Source organism: Pinus tabuliformis, chromosome J (genome assembly GCF_031772625.1).
Source record: "Pinus tabuliformis cultivar Carrire ecotype Pingquan chromosome J, CPIR1, whole genome shotgun sequence".
NCBI classification, from domain to species: Eukaryota; Viridiplantae; Streptophyta; class Pinopsida; order Pinales; family Pinaceae; genus Pinus; species Pinus tabuliformis.
Genome location: NC_142295.1, coordinates 480,936,765 through 480,954,377, shown reverse-complemented (window position 1 = coordinate 480,954,377; position 17,613 = coordinate 480,936,765).

Sequence of the window (17,613 nt, the reverse complement as noted above, 5' to 3'; positions counted from 1 at the left end):
ATCCTGGCGGAATCACCGATCCCGTCTCCCATTCCAAGTGACCAAGGGTCTCCCTCTTCTGTTGCTCCTGAGATACCGGTTGTCAGTGATACTCTCCCTGTTATTCTGAGTATCCAACTGATTAACTCTCGCGCTCTAGAAGATGAGTCTTACGATATTCACTGGAACTCCATTTGGGAGCCTTTCGAAGAAGATATTCCTGGCACTCCTCCTAGTGTTTCGGGTCTAATGTCTTCTTCCGACATGGAGGACACATCCACCATCACGAGTGAAGAATCCGTTGCAACGAGCGGTGAAATTCCTATCTCAACGGAAACTACACCTTTTCGTGTCACCCCTCTTGGTGTCACGTTGCCTTTACACTATAAGGCTTTGAGAAATGTTATGAGTTCTAGGACCTCCCTTATGAGTTCCATGTGGTCTCACACTGTCACTCCGACTTCAGAGTCTTTTATTCCTAAAATTCATTATGTGTCTGTCACTTCAGTCCCGACTATTCCAACTGTCTGTGTGGCTTCTTCAACCCCTGTTGTTGGTTCCGTTACTGCATCTTCAGTTGTCACCACTGTTGCTGGACCTTCGTCCAAATCAGCGAATAGTGGCCCATCGGCATCTGTACCCGGAGTTGTTGATCTTACACTAAGTGCCCCACCTTCTTCTGGTTCCATTCCAGCAGGGGGGGCCTACGATCAATATCTGCATGCTCTTCAGAATCCAGACCCTCAAGATCCATTTCATTATTAAGATTCTCGAGGAGCTCACATCTATCACACGGACCCTTGCCATCTTAGCCTACGGTTGAGGTCACGGTCCCATTATCTGTTGCTTGGGGTACCACCGGTTACCATGGTGGCCAAGTACCCCCTGCGAATTTTCAAGGACCACCTTGTCAAGGTCAACCGTCTTACACGCAGCCCTCCTATGGGCAGCGATATTATGGACAACCTTATCTAGGGCAACCTAGAGGCCCACAAGGACAACCCTCCCAGGGACAACCTTCGGCCTCTGGTGGTCCATCTTTTACCTATTTCGGGCAACCTTCTGGTAATCCGGGACAACCTTACATGCAACAAGGCCAACCTGGTGTCCAGCAAGGTTACCCTTTTGGGCAAGTCGGTCAACCTTACGTTCAGCAAGGCCAACCGACTGTCCAGTCTGGTCAACCATCTGGACAAGTTGGTCAGCCTCAAATCCAATCAATCCAACCAACCATCCAGTCTGCTCAGCCGTCTGGTCCATCAGGATAGCCCTCAGTTGTGCAAGGACAACCCAATACCCAACAAGCTCAATATTTTGGGCAAATGGGCCAATCTCAATCTCAACTAGGTCAACCTTCTGGCCAGGTGGCTCAGCCTTAGTTCTCTCAAAGGACATCCATCTGGGCCTGCTCAACTGGGCACTCAACTGATTGTTGCTTCTCAAGCTCAAACCGGTTTTCAGCCCCAGGCCAGGCTCCAAACCCAATCTAGTTTTCAAATGCAGGTTGGATCTCAATCTCAACCGGCCTATCAAACGCAGCCTGGCTCCCAGGCTCAGTTTGGAGCCCAGCCGCCTTATGGTTTCCAGCAATCCCAAGGGAAAACTCAATTTTCCCCGTACCAAAATTATCAACAACTACAGGTGAGTCCTTATCAGAATTACCAGCAACCGTATGTTGCTCTTGTAGGTCAAGTTGGTAATCAATGGAATGCTGGGGGGCAAATCTAGGGTCAGCCATCCTATAACCCCTATGGACAAAATCCCTACGGACAAAACCCTCCTAGGCCAAATCCGTCCGGACAGAATCAATGGGGGCAACAAGTAGCTGGCTGGAACTCTGGTACTACCTCCTACCCGTGGCCTCATATGTCCTTTAACCCTCAATTATCCTTTTTAGCAATGTTGGAATTACTGGATGTGTCCAAGCTAACCAATGATCCTATTCTTCATAATCCATATTGGCCACCGGTTCCAACTAAGATTCCCGGTGACTGTCCCAAATTCGATGGTAAAGCTGGAGAAGATCCCCAAGCCCATGTTATGACTTATCATCTATGGTGTTCGTCAAATTCGTGACTTGATGATTCAATCCGGCCCCGCCTTTTTCAAAGGACCCTAACTGGCTCTGCTGCTAAATGGTATATTGAGTTAGCTCGCGGATCTTTTCAGGATTTAACTCGTTGGCTATGGCATTTTTAACTCATTTTAAGTTGCTGATTTGATATGAAATGGGCACACACCTCTTGGCATCCTTGAAACAAACAACAGCTACACATATCTCCGATCATATCCATGAATGGAGACGGCGTCACCGTTTGATTAAGTTTTGGATTCCCGATCAACTTCTGACCGACTGGTTTACGACCTTGTTTGTCAGTCCGATAGTGCGGGACATTGCTATGGGGGCATGTGTAACTGAGGAGCAGGCTATCGCGCGTGCTCCATACCTTGACTTGGTTTACTCCCAGTCCGATACGCTATATGATTATTTGCCTGATGCCCTGAGACTCGGAACTTCCAAAGCCCCACCAACACCATCTGTTGATGGTGTCATTGGTTCTGTTAATCTGCCTTCTAAGAAATCTTCCATGAACCCTGGGAAGCAAAAATCGAATGCTCCGAATGAAAATACTTCTCAGGCTGTATCCAATTTTGGTAATACTTCCGAGGTCAACACCATCTAGTCCACCACGACAGACAAAGCCTTGAAAGGAAAGAAGAAGGGAAAGGGAAAGAATAAAGCTGATCAACCTGAGCAGGATTCCCCTAAACCTCCACCCGAGGAAGGTGCCAAACGCAAGACCAAGTATCCTTGCCTTATCTGTGACGAGGATCACTATACCAAAGACTGTCTGAGGTGGTCTGAAGTTAGACATTTTTTGAAAGGTGCTCTCGGGACTCCTGCTGTGCTCAAAGAGCCTTTTCCCTCGCAGCAAACGCAAATGGTGGCTGATCCATCCCAATCCTTTTCTCCCTTTGGTTCTCAAGTGTTTATGGCTGGGACGATTCTTGTCCACATTAGTACTCGAGCAAAAGAGTATCCGTCACCTGCCAGGAAAGAGCCTGAGGTTCCCTCTAGTGCTCCTCTGTCCAATTCTAGTTGCTCCATATCGAGAGACCTAGCACTTAGATGCCCATCCGACCCCCTCCTAAAGGTGTACTCTGGAAATCTTCTTACAACCCTAATACTCGTGCTGCTCAGCACTATAGCATCATTGAGGACTTAGCCCAGGCTCCGTCAGCTATGTCCGTTTTAGAATTTCTCCAGAGTTGCCCCTTGTTATCAGGAAATCTAGTGTCCATTCAGAGCTACTAGTCCCACCAAGACTGGTAACTGTCTTAGAAACAAACAAACTAAAACTACTTTTGCTTTCCTTTATGAGAAGTAGATAAGAGGGGAACAAAAGACACCAACCTCAGTCTTGCACTTGGTTCCTTGCTTGGTTCCTCTCCCTTCTGGCAGATCCTTGCCACTTTTCCTTCATATACCCAGCTTCAAAGAGCACTTGTGGAATCAAAGCAGCATAATACTATCGAAGAATAGATATCTACAATCATAAACAATATAGGACCAGATATATATTGACCACACAAATGAATATATCATCAAACATACAAGAATGTGGAGGAAAACTTGAATAGATTTATTAATATCAAGAATAACAAAGAGGATTACAACCAATTGTTCTGACCAAACGTCATCCTACCAGCATGAAAGCCCTTCTTCACCTCATGAAAAGCTTAGATCACCCAACACTATGATATTCCACCAAGAAACCAACAACACTTCCTTACAAGATACAAAATTCCAGCCTCCGGATCTCTAGGATGAGGGATCCATATATAAATGATTGTAGGGAGGTGAGTCAGCTTCTGGGATTTTGATTAGTGTCTTCTCTCTGATAGTTCTTGATTCCACTTGGAGATTGATGATCTCTTACTCATCCCGGGTGAATTCATAGAGACAAGTGTCTTGGGGAAGTTTCTGGAAGATTCCAAGATCATCCACTTAGAAAACTACCTCCGCCATTTGTCTACTCTCGTCCATCACACCCTATAGAAGGACTTTTCAGTATGCATCGCACCCCCCATGTGTAATAGGTGAGATGCATCTCATCCTCAGCACTGAGCAGTCTGTATGGTCCAGTTTTGACCAGTTCTGAGTAGTTTCCTGTGGAGAACTTCTGGGAGATGATGTAATCAGTTGACCTTGTTCCTTTAGGGCATGAAAGAACACTTTTAGGGACTTAGAAGCCCTTGGTTTATGGACATATATGATTGGGTTTGCAGTGCCCAAAAATTTCTATAACAGTTTCCCCCTAAAGCATGAGGTTGTTAATCTTTTGATGTCGGGTGAAATGATTTATCATGAGGATCCGAGGTTTTTTGAACTGGAAGGCGACCTGTAATAAGATACAATACAATACATTATCTTCATAATATTTTCATGATCTCTCTGAGGTGGGCATTCCAATGCTCAGCTTTATAAATTTATTTTCATGCACATAAGACAGACAATCATCTGTGTGGCAGATTGATGATTCTGATAGAGCCATCATCCTTTGATTCCGATGATCATCTTTGCAGTAATGATGTACATTTGATGTCTTTATTTTCCTGAATATATCACAGCCCGGATGGATGAAACTAGATTCGGGGTCTTCAAACTCATCCAATCTTTGCCCGAAGTACAAGTCGATCCATGTGAAAAAATGTTCTAGAGTCGAACATGGAAATACATTGCCTAATTACCAGCCAATGATGTAAGCTGTTAACAGGCACGAGAGGAATCACTGATAATGATGATGACCCTCAAGGTACGACAGTAAAATTCACGCGGTGTGAAAATGGGACTTGGCATCGAACACTATGCAAAATATCTCGGTCGAAGGCCATTGATGTGAACCTGTCACCAAAAGTGAGAAACTTGCCATTGAGGCATGCAAGCTTCAAAGTACTGAAAGGGTTGTTCCTAGGTCAACTTCTTGGATAATGAGCTGATGTCGACAAGAAGTGACCCGTCATAGGAGGGCCTTAATGAATCCCAAATCTATGACATGGAAAGGAGCAAATGACTTTTGGAGGTGAAAACGATCTAATGATACATGGTTCAGGGTGGCGGTCATGAAAGAATGGAGTGTGAAGGTATTGCAGTGGATGAGACACAAGATGGGTTGGTGAATTCTCTGATCGACTTCTCTTGAACATATCAATGACACTTGAAATGGATTGGTAGTGTTAACCCCAAAGATGGATGGTATGATGGACCAATGGTAATATGACCGGTGAACGGAATAACCCAACCCGACTCAGACGTGGAGTGCAAGTGTCATGTTCAAGAGCGACTTTGCTACTAATAAAGTTTCTTCAAGTTTTCTTCCCAATTTTTCCCCAGTCATTGCTGACCAGTACCTCTTTATTTTTATCAAGCTTGAGGAGGATAACATATGCTTGTTCTATAATTTTCCCTTCGGGCAAACCCGTCGCTATGTTTTAACGAGCCTAGCGACAATGAAACTCGTTCTTGTCTATGGACAAGTTTGTCGCTATTGGTTTTAACGAGTTTAACGACAAAGATAACTCGATCCTTTTCAATTTTAGAGAGTCTGAAAGGGACGTAAAGGAAACTCCAATAATCCTTTTTCGTTATGTAATCCCTTAAGTCCGAAAAAAGTATAAAATAATATGAAAGGGATGAATTTTCGATAATTTTAATGAGCCGAACAAAACAAGCGCTTGATCTTTTTGTGTAATAATCCCTCAGGTCCAAAAAGATTAAAATCTAGAGGAGGGATAGCACTCCCGGTAGCTTTAACGAGCTGGAGAGGCCAACTGATCGGCAATATTTTCATATTTTATGATTCATATGAAAAGAGCTTAAAGGAGACTCGTTTTTTGAGGAACGAGTGATAATTTCAGGTAGCAGCTGGTTCCAGGTAAGGTTTGGAATTTTCCAATCACGGCAGTGTCACGAGGATGGCTAACAGAATCACTCATCGCAGATGTTCCTCAAAAAGGGTAAAAAATCATATGGAGGCGTATGATCGGCCAAAACAAAGTGGAGGTGATGATGAGAACATGCCCAAGGCTCAAAAGCTGATGATAATGCATTCACAATGGTTATTTACCGGAGATGGGTTCATTTTTTAATGAGCTTAAACTCTGGGGGAAACATTTGCTCATTGCTTAGGTTTAATTTTTAACGAGCTTGAACTTTGCATAAAAACTGCTCGTGGCGGGTTTATTTTTTAACGAGCTTGAACCCTGTGGTAACACTACTCGTGATAAGTTTGCATGCCCCCAGCATAATAACACAAATCGAGGTGCATGCCCCCCAAGCTTCATTACATTCAACACGGTGGTTGGAATGAAGGTTTACCTTCGAGATCTTTGAAAGACTCGATTTGGATTTTACGAGATCGTAATCAAAGACTCGATTTGGAAAGGGAGTTGTTTCATTTTTTAATGAGGTTGACACAGGAAAAGAACTATCCTCAGGACTCCTTGTTTCATTTTTTAACGAGGTTGACACAAGATAATAACCGTCCTCGAAATCCACCGTATTTACAGTATTTGATAGAAAATAAAAAACTGAAGGATGATTAAGGTTGCTGGAATAATCTTCGTGGTAATTCGGAAGATGGGAACAATGGTGGTAATCTTCCCATGGTGCCTCTCCTATCATCTTTGATTGAATGATTCCTTCGTCTGTAGAATGTACATGCGACCAAGGATCTGAAGAGGTGCCATATTCCTTAGACCTATCTATCCAAACACTCGATGAGCGTTGATTTGGGTTTGCCCCCCAGGCCAAGAAAATTGATTGCTACAATATTTCTATTAGGGCGATGATCCATGCTGACAAAATGTTTAGGAATCTTCTGAATCTAGAAGATATCATGTTGCAGGTTCCCATCGTGGCCACTTCCGCCAGATTGTTTGGAGGCAGTAGGGAAAAAGTCCCCATCAATGTAGGGTATTTTAGTAGGCCTACTCCGATATTTTGAAGCGAATGAGGGCTTCTGTGGATCATCGGAATGCTTCTCGTAACTTGTGAACTGTTGGGGAGAAATTTTTGTTGGTTGACGATTGTAATTCCTCCTTGAAAAGGAAATGCAATATTTCTAAAGTATGTTGACACAACTGTAGTGATAGCATAAATCCAAGGCCTTCCCAGTAAGATGTTGTAATCGAGGTTTCCATCGATAACCTCAACATAAATTTCTACTGTTTTGCCCCCCAGTTCGACTTGCAAGTTACTTAAAATCCCGTATGGGGTGTATGTTTGTCCATCAAATGCTTTTAATGTCGTCGACGATCGCAACAAGGGTGGAGATCCTAAAGTTTTCTAGAAACTCATCGACATAATACATGTAGATGCCCCCTCATCAATAATTGTTCGATGAACAATTTTGTTGAGGGCTTTCACTTGAATAAGGAAAGCTAGTTGAGCTGGTAACTGAGGGTCATATCCTTTGTGATTAAAGGACACAAGATTGGAATCTGTTGGGTCAATCCCACCTATCGCTGATAATAAAGCCTGCTTTTTGGAGGGGCAATTTTGCAGTACCTCAAGTGTCGACATAGCGGATGGCGATTGGGCCAGATCCTCCACTATATTATAATGCTGTGCTACTCTGGCACGAGGATTAAATGTTGATTTGTGTACTACTCCCTTTGGCGGATTTATCGTTAGTTCAGGAATGATGGGTGGCACAACTTCGGTTGAAGTTGTTGTCGAACTACTAGGTTGATCATTGGCCTTGTTGTCTGACAGCTGTGGATTCCCGTAATCTTTATTCCTTGTCGATATCAAAGCATCATTTTGTTGCTTTGAAACCGACAACATTAGCACTTGGGACAGGGAGGCATTGTCACTAGCAACCAGATTTGTGCCTGGATTTGGAAACGGATCAGTCAATACCACCGAGGTTTTTGAATTCTTGAAGAATTTCTAAGCTCAGCTTTATATGGACACTCTCTTGTCCAATGATCCTCATCACATATAAGGCATGGACGATTTGGTTTCCTATCTCCAGAAGGGTTTGCAGAAGATTTTTCAGGGGACGACTCCTCTTGTTTCTTCTTCTTCCCTTCCATTTCTTCTTGCCTCTTGGTTGCTTGGTTTCTTTGCCTTTGTCAGTCGATACAACATTCACTTCCGAGGTGAGAATTTCTTCATTTGCATTTTGACCTGAAACCGTACGGGCCTTCTTCGACTTAGCCTTTATGGTTTTTGTGCTGGTTGTTCCTATCACGCCGTCCCCGGCAAGAGAGTCTTTGTTTGATTTAGGAGAGGGAGGAACAAAAAATTCCAGTCTAGGAGCATCAGGGATTTTATCGTAGAGCATGCCAGACTGAGTATAGATCAAATCTAAATATTGCGCACGAGCAATGACTTGCTCTTCAGTGACGACTCATCCCTTTGCCACATCTTTTGTAATATAAGGTAACAATGAATTAATAAACCATTCAGCTAACAGCTGATCAGGAACATATGTTTTTACCATTCTACAACGACGTCGCCACTCATGAATATGATTGAATATGTGAGTGGCCGTTGTTTGCTTGAAATTGGTAAGAAGCTCTGTTCTCGTTTCGTACCTTATGGGTAACTGAAAATGGGTTAAAAAGGTTGTGGCTAGGGTACTGAAGTTATCAAACGAAGCTCTAGGCAATTCGATATACCATTTTGCTGCCGGACCAGTTAACGTTCACTGAAAAAGGTGAAGCCTAATCAAATCATCATTTAGAGTGTTAGATGAACACCACATATGAAAGGTCATCACATGATTCGACGGGTCTTCACTCGGATTTCCATTAAATTTAGGAATATCTGACAGAAGTTTATGAGGAATCGCTGGCCACCAAGGGGCGTAAGCGATTGGATCGTTTGTCAACCGATTTAGATCTGGTAACTCTAAAGTTGCAACGAAGGGCAACAGTTGATTCAGGTTTAGCGAAGCATACCCAGGATAAGATGGGATTGCCTGAGCAGTGGGTCTTTGCATACCAGCATAGTGTATTTGATGTTGATAACTTTGGTAAGGTTGATGGGCATAACCATTATGAAATGGTTGATGTTGACCGTTTTGAACATACGGCTGCTCATTACTTGCAAAGATTTGGTGCTCAAATCCTTGGTAAACTTGTTGGAATTGCGGTTGTTGATATTGCATCAGCCATGGTTGTGAAACCATTTGCTGTTGTCTAATACTGGCTGTTTGACCAAGATGAGGGGTAATGGTACCTGTTTGAGATTGGGTCACTCTAGTTAAGGAGCCACTAATCGATGATTGTGGTGGCATCATAGAGACAAGAGGTTGTTGACTTGCGACCTGAGAGACTTGAGGTTGGCATACAACAGGCAACGCTTGTACTTGAGACACCGTCGCAATAGCCGGTGTAGTGGGGATATTTGACATAGGCAGACTTTGCTGCATTGAGTATACAACTCTTGGTTGTTGAGGCAGTATTGGCACCCAACCGCTAGATGTAATTCCAGCATAACCCGAATTCTATTATGAACTCTCGTATGTTTGTTCTCCCGTAGGAGACAATGAAAGGGTATATTGCCCCCCATACAACGGTAATCCAGTACTTAAAGGAATGATTTTCCTTTGAGGACCGGACTGCCCAAATTGACATTGCAAAGGATCAATTTGCCGAGACTCAACATAAGAGATTCCAGATATTATTCTGGACAAACAAACGGGAACAGACCATACTGTCGAAACAGCCCCTGGATGGATTCCATCTAGCGATTGAGAGCTAGTTGTGACAGATGGTACGTCGGCGAACATTGTTGGAGTGACAGCAGGAAGTTCTGCCACTGTTGTGTCAGATGACACAGTCCTAGATGTCGACGGTTGTTTAGACATATCTAGTCTATCCAAAAGATTTCCTAGTGATTCTACAGGAACTTCCGATAATGGTAGACTAATTTTTGACGAAGAAGGATATAGGGTGATCCCAACTCCAAAATGCGATGGAGTATTAGATGGGGGATCCTCCACAATCTCTTCTATAGCAATCAATCTAGGTGGAAGAGGTAGACCATTAGGTCCGTAAAATATTTCCGGTGCCGAAGAAGTTATAGATTCTACAGCGACAGATGTTTGGGGAATAACACCTTCCGAATCAGCTATAGATGGAGCCGGTTCAGGAATAGAAATGTTTACCTTCACACTAGGATTAGTTCTACTATCCTCTAGTGGCTGCAGAACTTCTTCTATTGAGGTAGGGATACCAGAAATGTTTGGAGTAACCGGAGTCTCCAAGGGTGTCGGAACACTTGTTCCAACCAAACCAGGGGACTTTGAAATGGTTAAACGAGTTTGCTTTGTCCAGAATAGTTTTGTTTCTGGAGACAAAGACGGTTGACTTGTAAGTCTCCACGAGCAATGGGGTTTTGATTGACTTTCTTCCACGATTACAGATTACTCGATCAACTAAAAATAGAGGGGGAAAATGATTCCGAATTAAATGAATTTTAGACGCTTTGACACAACTTGTTTTTTCAATTTTTAAGAGTCGAGAAAAAACAAAAGATGACTCTAGTCACCTTCGATTTTTAATGAGCTTGAAGTGACAAGTGCTCAGATGGACCTTTTCCTTTAAGGAGTCTGAAAAGGAATGAAAGAGACTACTCTGGAAATCTAGACAGAGGGATTACCAAACCAATCACAAAACTGCAGAATACTTTTTATGGTACGGCAGTCAATCTTCCCGAATGCTGTGTTCAGTGCATTGCGATCAATAGGGCGGCAGACACGACTTCCTATGGATAAAGGATATAGCCTATTGTGGTCTCCTAATATATACTTGAAGTACGTGGGAGCACAAGTTCGTACTGGAAATTGTCGTCTCAAAGAGGAGGAATCACCCAAACAACAATGAAAGCGATAGTTACCAGGCTTTACGACGCCGGAATACGTCTCTAGCCTAGACTTCTAGATGTTGTGCGTTAGGTTCCAAAGCGTTTTTATGGTCATTAAATTTATTTTACAGTTTATATTTTTTAAGAAATTTTCCTTTCAGGTTCACCGCATGATGTAGATATACAATTCCTAAAATGCAATCTAAGATGATAAACAATCGTTTAATCTTCTTTTTGCAATGAAAATCCTAGCTACTAAAGAAAGAGAGATGATATTCTTTCAACATAGAGCAGAGAGAACACACTAGATGAACTGTCCTAAATCAAACCAACAAGCAGTCTAAATGCAAATGCACATGCATATTTGTTTTCAGATTTCTTAATGTGTGAATGACAAGAAGAATGCTAAGTACAAATCTAAACTATCTTTTCAAAGTGACAATACTAACAAATTTCTCTTCAAAAACAAAAGGAAGATAATGACGACACTTTGCTATTTTGAATTGAAAACTGGTTTCGACACTTGAAAAACTAATAATTCAAATCAAATACAAGAGTAACTGTATAATCTACCATCAAGAACAATAGAATTCTTTTCTTTGACTGAAAACGACACTTGCGACACTTCCAATTCAAGAGACGACAGTGTGATTATGCTACTTTTTGTAAAATAGAACTGTAAATGGCGCACAATACATAAAAAAATTCACAATTATTTGTACTATGGAGGCGGAATCATACAAAGGAAGGGAGTTTCCACAGTGGTATACTGATCACAGACATCATAACTCCTGAATAAAGCTGAAGAGAGTGAACACAGAAACCAAAATATGAGAGCAGAAGAGGTCTTGTCTGATCAGCGCACCTGCAACATAGGGAAAGTGCGATGTAGTGCACCTATTGCACACGGGAGGTGTGATGCATCTAGATTCCCAAGAGGAGAAAGTGTGATGATCCAAGGACGAGACTTCAACTTGGTTCTTGGTCACAGTTTGCAGCTTAGTTCAGGGATTTAGGCTGAGCTAATGATAGTCAGTAAATAGAAATCACAAGGGCTGATCTAATGAGGTTACTAGAGCCACCACTAGGGCAATTAGAATGTTTACAAATCGATTGTCCAGTTTATAAACAAAACCCGAAGATAGACTAAAGCAGCATTGATCTACTTTGCACTTGCATAGAAAATGCAGTTCGAAGGCTAGTTGGCATAACTTCAGGCTCCGTCTATAAGTTTATAAAGCAAACAAATATAGACAAGAAAACAATCTATTCACTCCCTAGCGGAGTCACCATTTTGTTATCGGGAAATCTAGTGTCCACTCAGAGCTGCTAGTCCCACCAAGACTGGTAGCTATCTTAGAAACAAACAAACTAAAACTACTTTTGCTTTCCTTTATGAGAAGTAGATAAGAGGGGAACAAAAGACACCAACCTCAGTCTTGCGCTTGGTTCCTTGCTTGGTTCCTCTCCCTTCTTATAGATCCTTGCCGCTTTTATTTCGTCTACCCAGCTTCAAAGAGCACCTGTGGAATCAAAGCAGCATAATACTATCGAAGAATAGAGATCTACAATCATAAACAATATAGGACTAGATATATATTGACCACACAAATGCATATATCATCAAACATACAAGAATGTGGATGAAAACTTGAATAACTTTATTAATATCAAGAATAGCAAAGAGGATTACAACCAATTGTTCTGACCCAGCGTCATCCTCCCAGCATGAAAGCCCTTCTTCACCTCATGAAAAGCTTAGATCACCCAACACTATGATATTCCACCAAGAAACCAATAGCACTTCCTTACAAGGTACAAAATTCCAGCCTCCGGATCTCTAGGATGAGGGATCCATATATAGATGATTGCAGGGAGGTGAGTCAGCTTCTGGGAATTTGATTAGTGTCTTCTCTCTGATAGTTCTTGATTCCACTTGGAGATTGATGATCTCTTACTCAACCCTGGGAAAATTCAGAGAGACAAGTGTCCTGTGGAAGTTTCTGGAAGATTCCAAGATCATCCACTTAGCAAACTACCTCCGCCATTTGTCTACTCTCGTCCATCACAACCTATAGAAGGACTTTTCAGTATACATCGCAACCCCCATGTGTAATAGGTGAGATGCATCTCACCCTTAGCACTGAGCAGTCTGTATGGTCCAGTTTTGACCAGTTCTGAGTAGTTTCCTATGGAGAACTTCTGGGAGATGATGTAATCAGCTGACTTTGTTCCTTTAGGGCATGAAACAATAATTTTAGGGACTTAGAAGCCCTTGGTTTATGGACATATATGATTGGGGTTGTAGTTCCCAAAAATGTCTGTAACACCCCTCTCAAAGGAAGTCCTTGCAATTGGCCATCGGTGGCCTCGACTTGGCCAACTCAAATTTGATTACTTTTGACCTCGAGAGCCATATACTGAGACTGCCTCACCAAATCGCCTTCCTTATCCAGGTCATCATCAATTCTAAAATGATTCATCATACCATCATTGATGAAGGCGCTTCAACTTGCATAATGTCTGTTGCTTGTTGGAAGACTATTGGTTCTCCGACTCTGAGCCAGTCTCCTACAACCTTGGAAGCCTTTGATGGGAGAGAGTCTCGCCCTTATGGTATCCTCCAACGTTTGCCCATTACTTTGGAAGGGAAGATGGTTGAAGTGGAAGTTGAAGTCGTTGATGCCAATCTAACTTACAACCTCCTTTTGGGCCAAAGCTGGACATATGCCATGCGAGCCGTGGCTTCATCTCTATTTCGTGTCATTCGTTTCCCTCATCAGGGGAAGATCGTCATAGTAGACCAGTTGTCTTTCTTCGCCTCCTCTTCCGAAGGCAACGTGCCCTTTGTGGAGCATACCTCCATCCCATGTGAGAGTGTGGGAGTTGGACTCTTTAAAGATCATGCCCTTATGGGTTTTTTTTCACTCCCACCTCCCAACATCGCTCCTATTAATATGATTTCTGTTCGCTCTGATCCTTGGGTTCTTCCCCCCGCCGATCAGATAGACTCATGGGGCAATGTGTTATACAAATTTTTGGGCACTGCAACCCCAATCAAACATGTCCATAAACCAAGGGCTCCTAAGTCCCTAAAAGTGTTGTTCCATCCCCTAAAAGAACAAGGTCAACTGATTACATCATCTCCCAGAAGTTCTCCATGAAAAATTGCTCAGAACTGGTCAAAATTGGACCATCTCACCTGCTCCATGGTCAAAGTGCGATGCATCCCATCTAAATGAACATGAGAGGTGTGATGCATACTGAAAATCCCTTCTATGGGGTGCAATGGGCGAGAGTGGACAAATGGCAGAGACAGTTTGCGAGGTGGATGATCATGGAATCTTCCAGAAACTTCTCCTATGACACTTGCCTCTCTGAATTCGCCCAGGGATGAGTAAGAGATCATCAATCTCCAAGTGGAATCAAGAACTATCAGAGAGAGGACACTAATCAAATCCCAGAAGCTGACTCACCCCCCTGCAATCATCTATATATGGATCCCTCATCCCAGAGATCCAGAGGCTGGAATTTTGTATCTTGTAAGGAAGTGTTGTTGGTTTCTTGCTGGAATATCATAGTGTTGGGTGATATAAGCTTTTCATGAGGTGAAAGAAGGGCTTTCATGCTGGAGGATGACGCTGGGTCGGAACAATTGGTTGTAATCCTCTTTGCTATTCTTGATTATTAATAAAGCTATTCAAGTTTTCCTCCGCATTCTTGTATGTTTGATGATATATGCATTTGTGTGGTCAATATACATCTGGTCCTATATTGTTTATGATTGTAGATATCTGTTCTTCGATAGTATTATGCTGCTTTAATTCCACAGGTGCTCTTTGAAGCTATGTAGATGAAGGAGAAGCGGCAAAGATCTGTCAGAAGGGAGAGGAATTGAGTAAGGAACCAAGCTCAAGACTGAGGTTGGTGTCCTTCATTCCATTCTTATCTACTTCTCATAAAGGAAAACAAAAGTGGTTTTAGTTTGTTTGTTTCTAAGATAGCTACCAGTCTTAGTGGGACTAGCAGATCCGAGTGGACACTAGATTTCCCGATAACAAAATGGCAACTCCACTGGGGAGCGAATAGATTGTTTGTTTGTCTATATTTGTTTGTTTTATAAACTTACAGACAGAGCCTGAAGTCAAGCCAGCTAGCCTTCGAACTGCATTTGCTAGGCAAGTGTAAAGTAGATCAATGCTGCTTCAGTCTATCTCTAGGTTTTGTTTATAAACTAAACAACTGATTTTCAAACCTTCTAATTTCTCTAGTGGTGGCTCTAGTAACCTCATTAGATCAGCCCCTGTGATTTATATTTGTTGTACATCATTTGCTCGGCCTAAATCCCTGAACTGAGTTGCAAACTATGACCAAGAGTCAAGTAAAGTCTCGTCCTGGTACCATCGCACCCTCTCTTCAAGGAAATCTGGATGCATCGCACTTCCCGTGTGCAGTAGGTGGGATGCATCCCTATTTCCCTGTGTTACAGGTGTGATGATCAGAAAAGGCTAATTTTGCCTCCAGGTCTTGGTTTTTCTTCACTCTTTTCAGCTCTATTATGGAGTTTTGCTGTTTGTGATCAGTATACCACTGAGGAAACCCCCTTCCTTTCCATTATTCCACCTCCTTTGTGCAAAGAACTGTGAATGTTTTTGTGCATTTTCTACCATTTTCAGTTCTCTTTTACAAAGTAGTAGCATAGTCGAACTGTCGTCTTTTTGATTTGAGAGTGTCGCAAGTGTCGTTTTCAATCAAAGAAAAGAATTCCATTGTTATTGATGGTTGATTATACAGTTACTCTTGTATTTTATTTGAATTAGTAGTTTTTCAAGTGTCAAAAGTAGTTTTCAATTCAAGATAGGAAAGTTTCGTCATTATCTTCCTTTCATTTTGAAGAGAAATTTGTTAGTACTGTCGCTTTGAAAAGATAATTCAGATTTGTGCTTAGCATTCTTCTTTTCATTCACACATTAAGAAAGATGAAAACAAATACATGCATGTGCATTTGCATTTAGACTGCTTGTTGGTTTTATTTAGGACAGTGCATCTAGTGTGTGCTCTCTGCTCTATGTTGAAAGAATATCATCTCTCTTTCTTTAGTAGCTAGGATTTTCATTGCAAAAAGAAGAATAAACAATTGTTTATCATCTTAGATTGCATTTTAGGAATTGTACATTTACATCACGTGGTGAACCTGAAAGGAAAATTTCTTAAGAAAGATAAACTGTAAAATAAATTTAATGAACCTAAAAACGCTTTGGAACCTAATGCACAACATCTAGAAGTCTAGGCTAGAGACGTATTCCGGCGTCGTAAAGCCTGGTAACTGTCGCTTTCACTGTTGGTTGGGTGATTCCTCCTCTTTGAGATGACAAGTGCCAGTATGGACTTGTGTTCCCACGTACCGTCGAGTATATATTAGGAGACCACAATAGGCTATATCCTTTATCCGTAGGAAGCCGTGTCTGCCGCCCTATCTATCACAATGCACTGAACACAGCATTCGGGAAGATTGACTGCCGTACCGTAAAAAGTATTTCGCAGTTTTGCGATTGGTTTGGTAATCCCTCTGTCTAGATTTCCAGAGCAGTCTCTTTCGTTCCTTTTCAGACTCCTTAAAGGAAAAGGTCCATCTGAGCACTTGTCACTTCAGGCTCATTAAAAATCGAAGGCGACTAGAGTCATCTTTTGTTTTTTCTCGACTCTTAAAAATTGAAAAAACAAGTTGTGTCAAAGCGTCTAAAATTTATTTTAATCGGAATAACACCACCTTTCCTACGTTGGTCTTAGGTTGAGAAAAATGGAGTCCACCAACCAAGGATTTCCCCTTCGAGGAAATCCTAGTCCTTTCTCCTCTTGGGGAGATGTTGGTGCACCCCATATGACCACATTGTCACTTCCAAGATTGAAAATTGGCTTGCCCCTATGGCTCTTCTTGACTTGTGTCGTTTAGAACACCGTGATTCCTCAGCAATCAAGTCAGCAACTAGATGATACTAAAGTTACCCCCCAACCTTCTACTTCATCCGATTCTCCCTCTCCTCCTTCCTCTTCACTTGATAAAGCTGGTAAGGCCCGAAACCAAGTAACTGAGAAGAAGAAGGAGAAGAAGGAGAAGAAGAAGAAGAATAAGAAGGAGCCAAAAACGAAAGGGGGCAACCATGCATCGTCTAGCAAAAATCCACACACTGCACTGTCCAGGCCTAAATCACCATGTATCATTTTCAAAGGAGACCATTACCACCGAGATTGTCCCTGCATCCCTCGGATCTTAAGGGACTGATCTCCTTGTTTGCACAACCTGGTGTCATCAACCTCTAAGGACCATGTTGAAAGTGCACCATCAACTAGTGAAAGCGAAGCACCTGGACAAAAAGGAAAATGTAAATTTCCTTGTAGACTGTGTGAAGGCAATCATGCCCTCCACAGTTGTCCCTTCTTGGACGAAGCTAAAAGAGTTTTGGATGACTGTCCGGTTTCACCGTTACGACTTCCTCCTGGATATAAGAAACTCTTGCCAAGTCCATCACTGGTTGAAAATCCTACTGACACGCCATTGTGTTCGGTTGAAGCATCTGTCATTGAAGATAAACCTGCTGAACCCACACTAGACGAAAGTCAAAAGGTTGAGGCGGCAGTCGACCCGGTGTTGTCTTCGGAAGGTCCATCTTCAGATGACACAATCACCGAAGAGAATGAGAACGACACCGTCCAAATTCTTTTCATAAACATAGACTCCGATGAACATGGGGGCA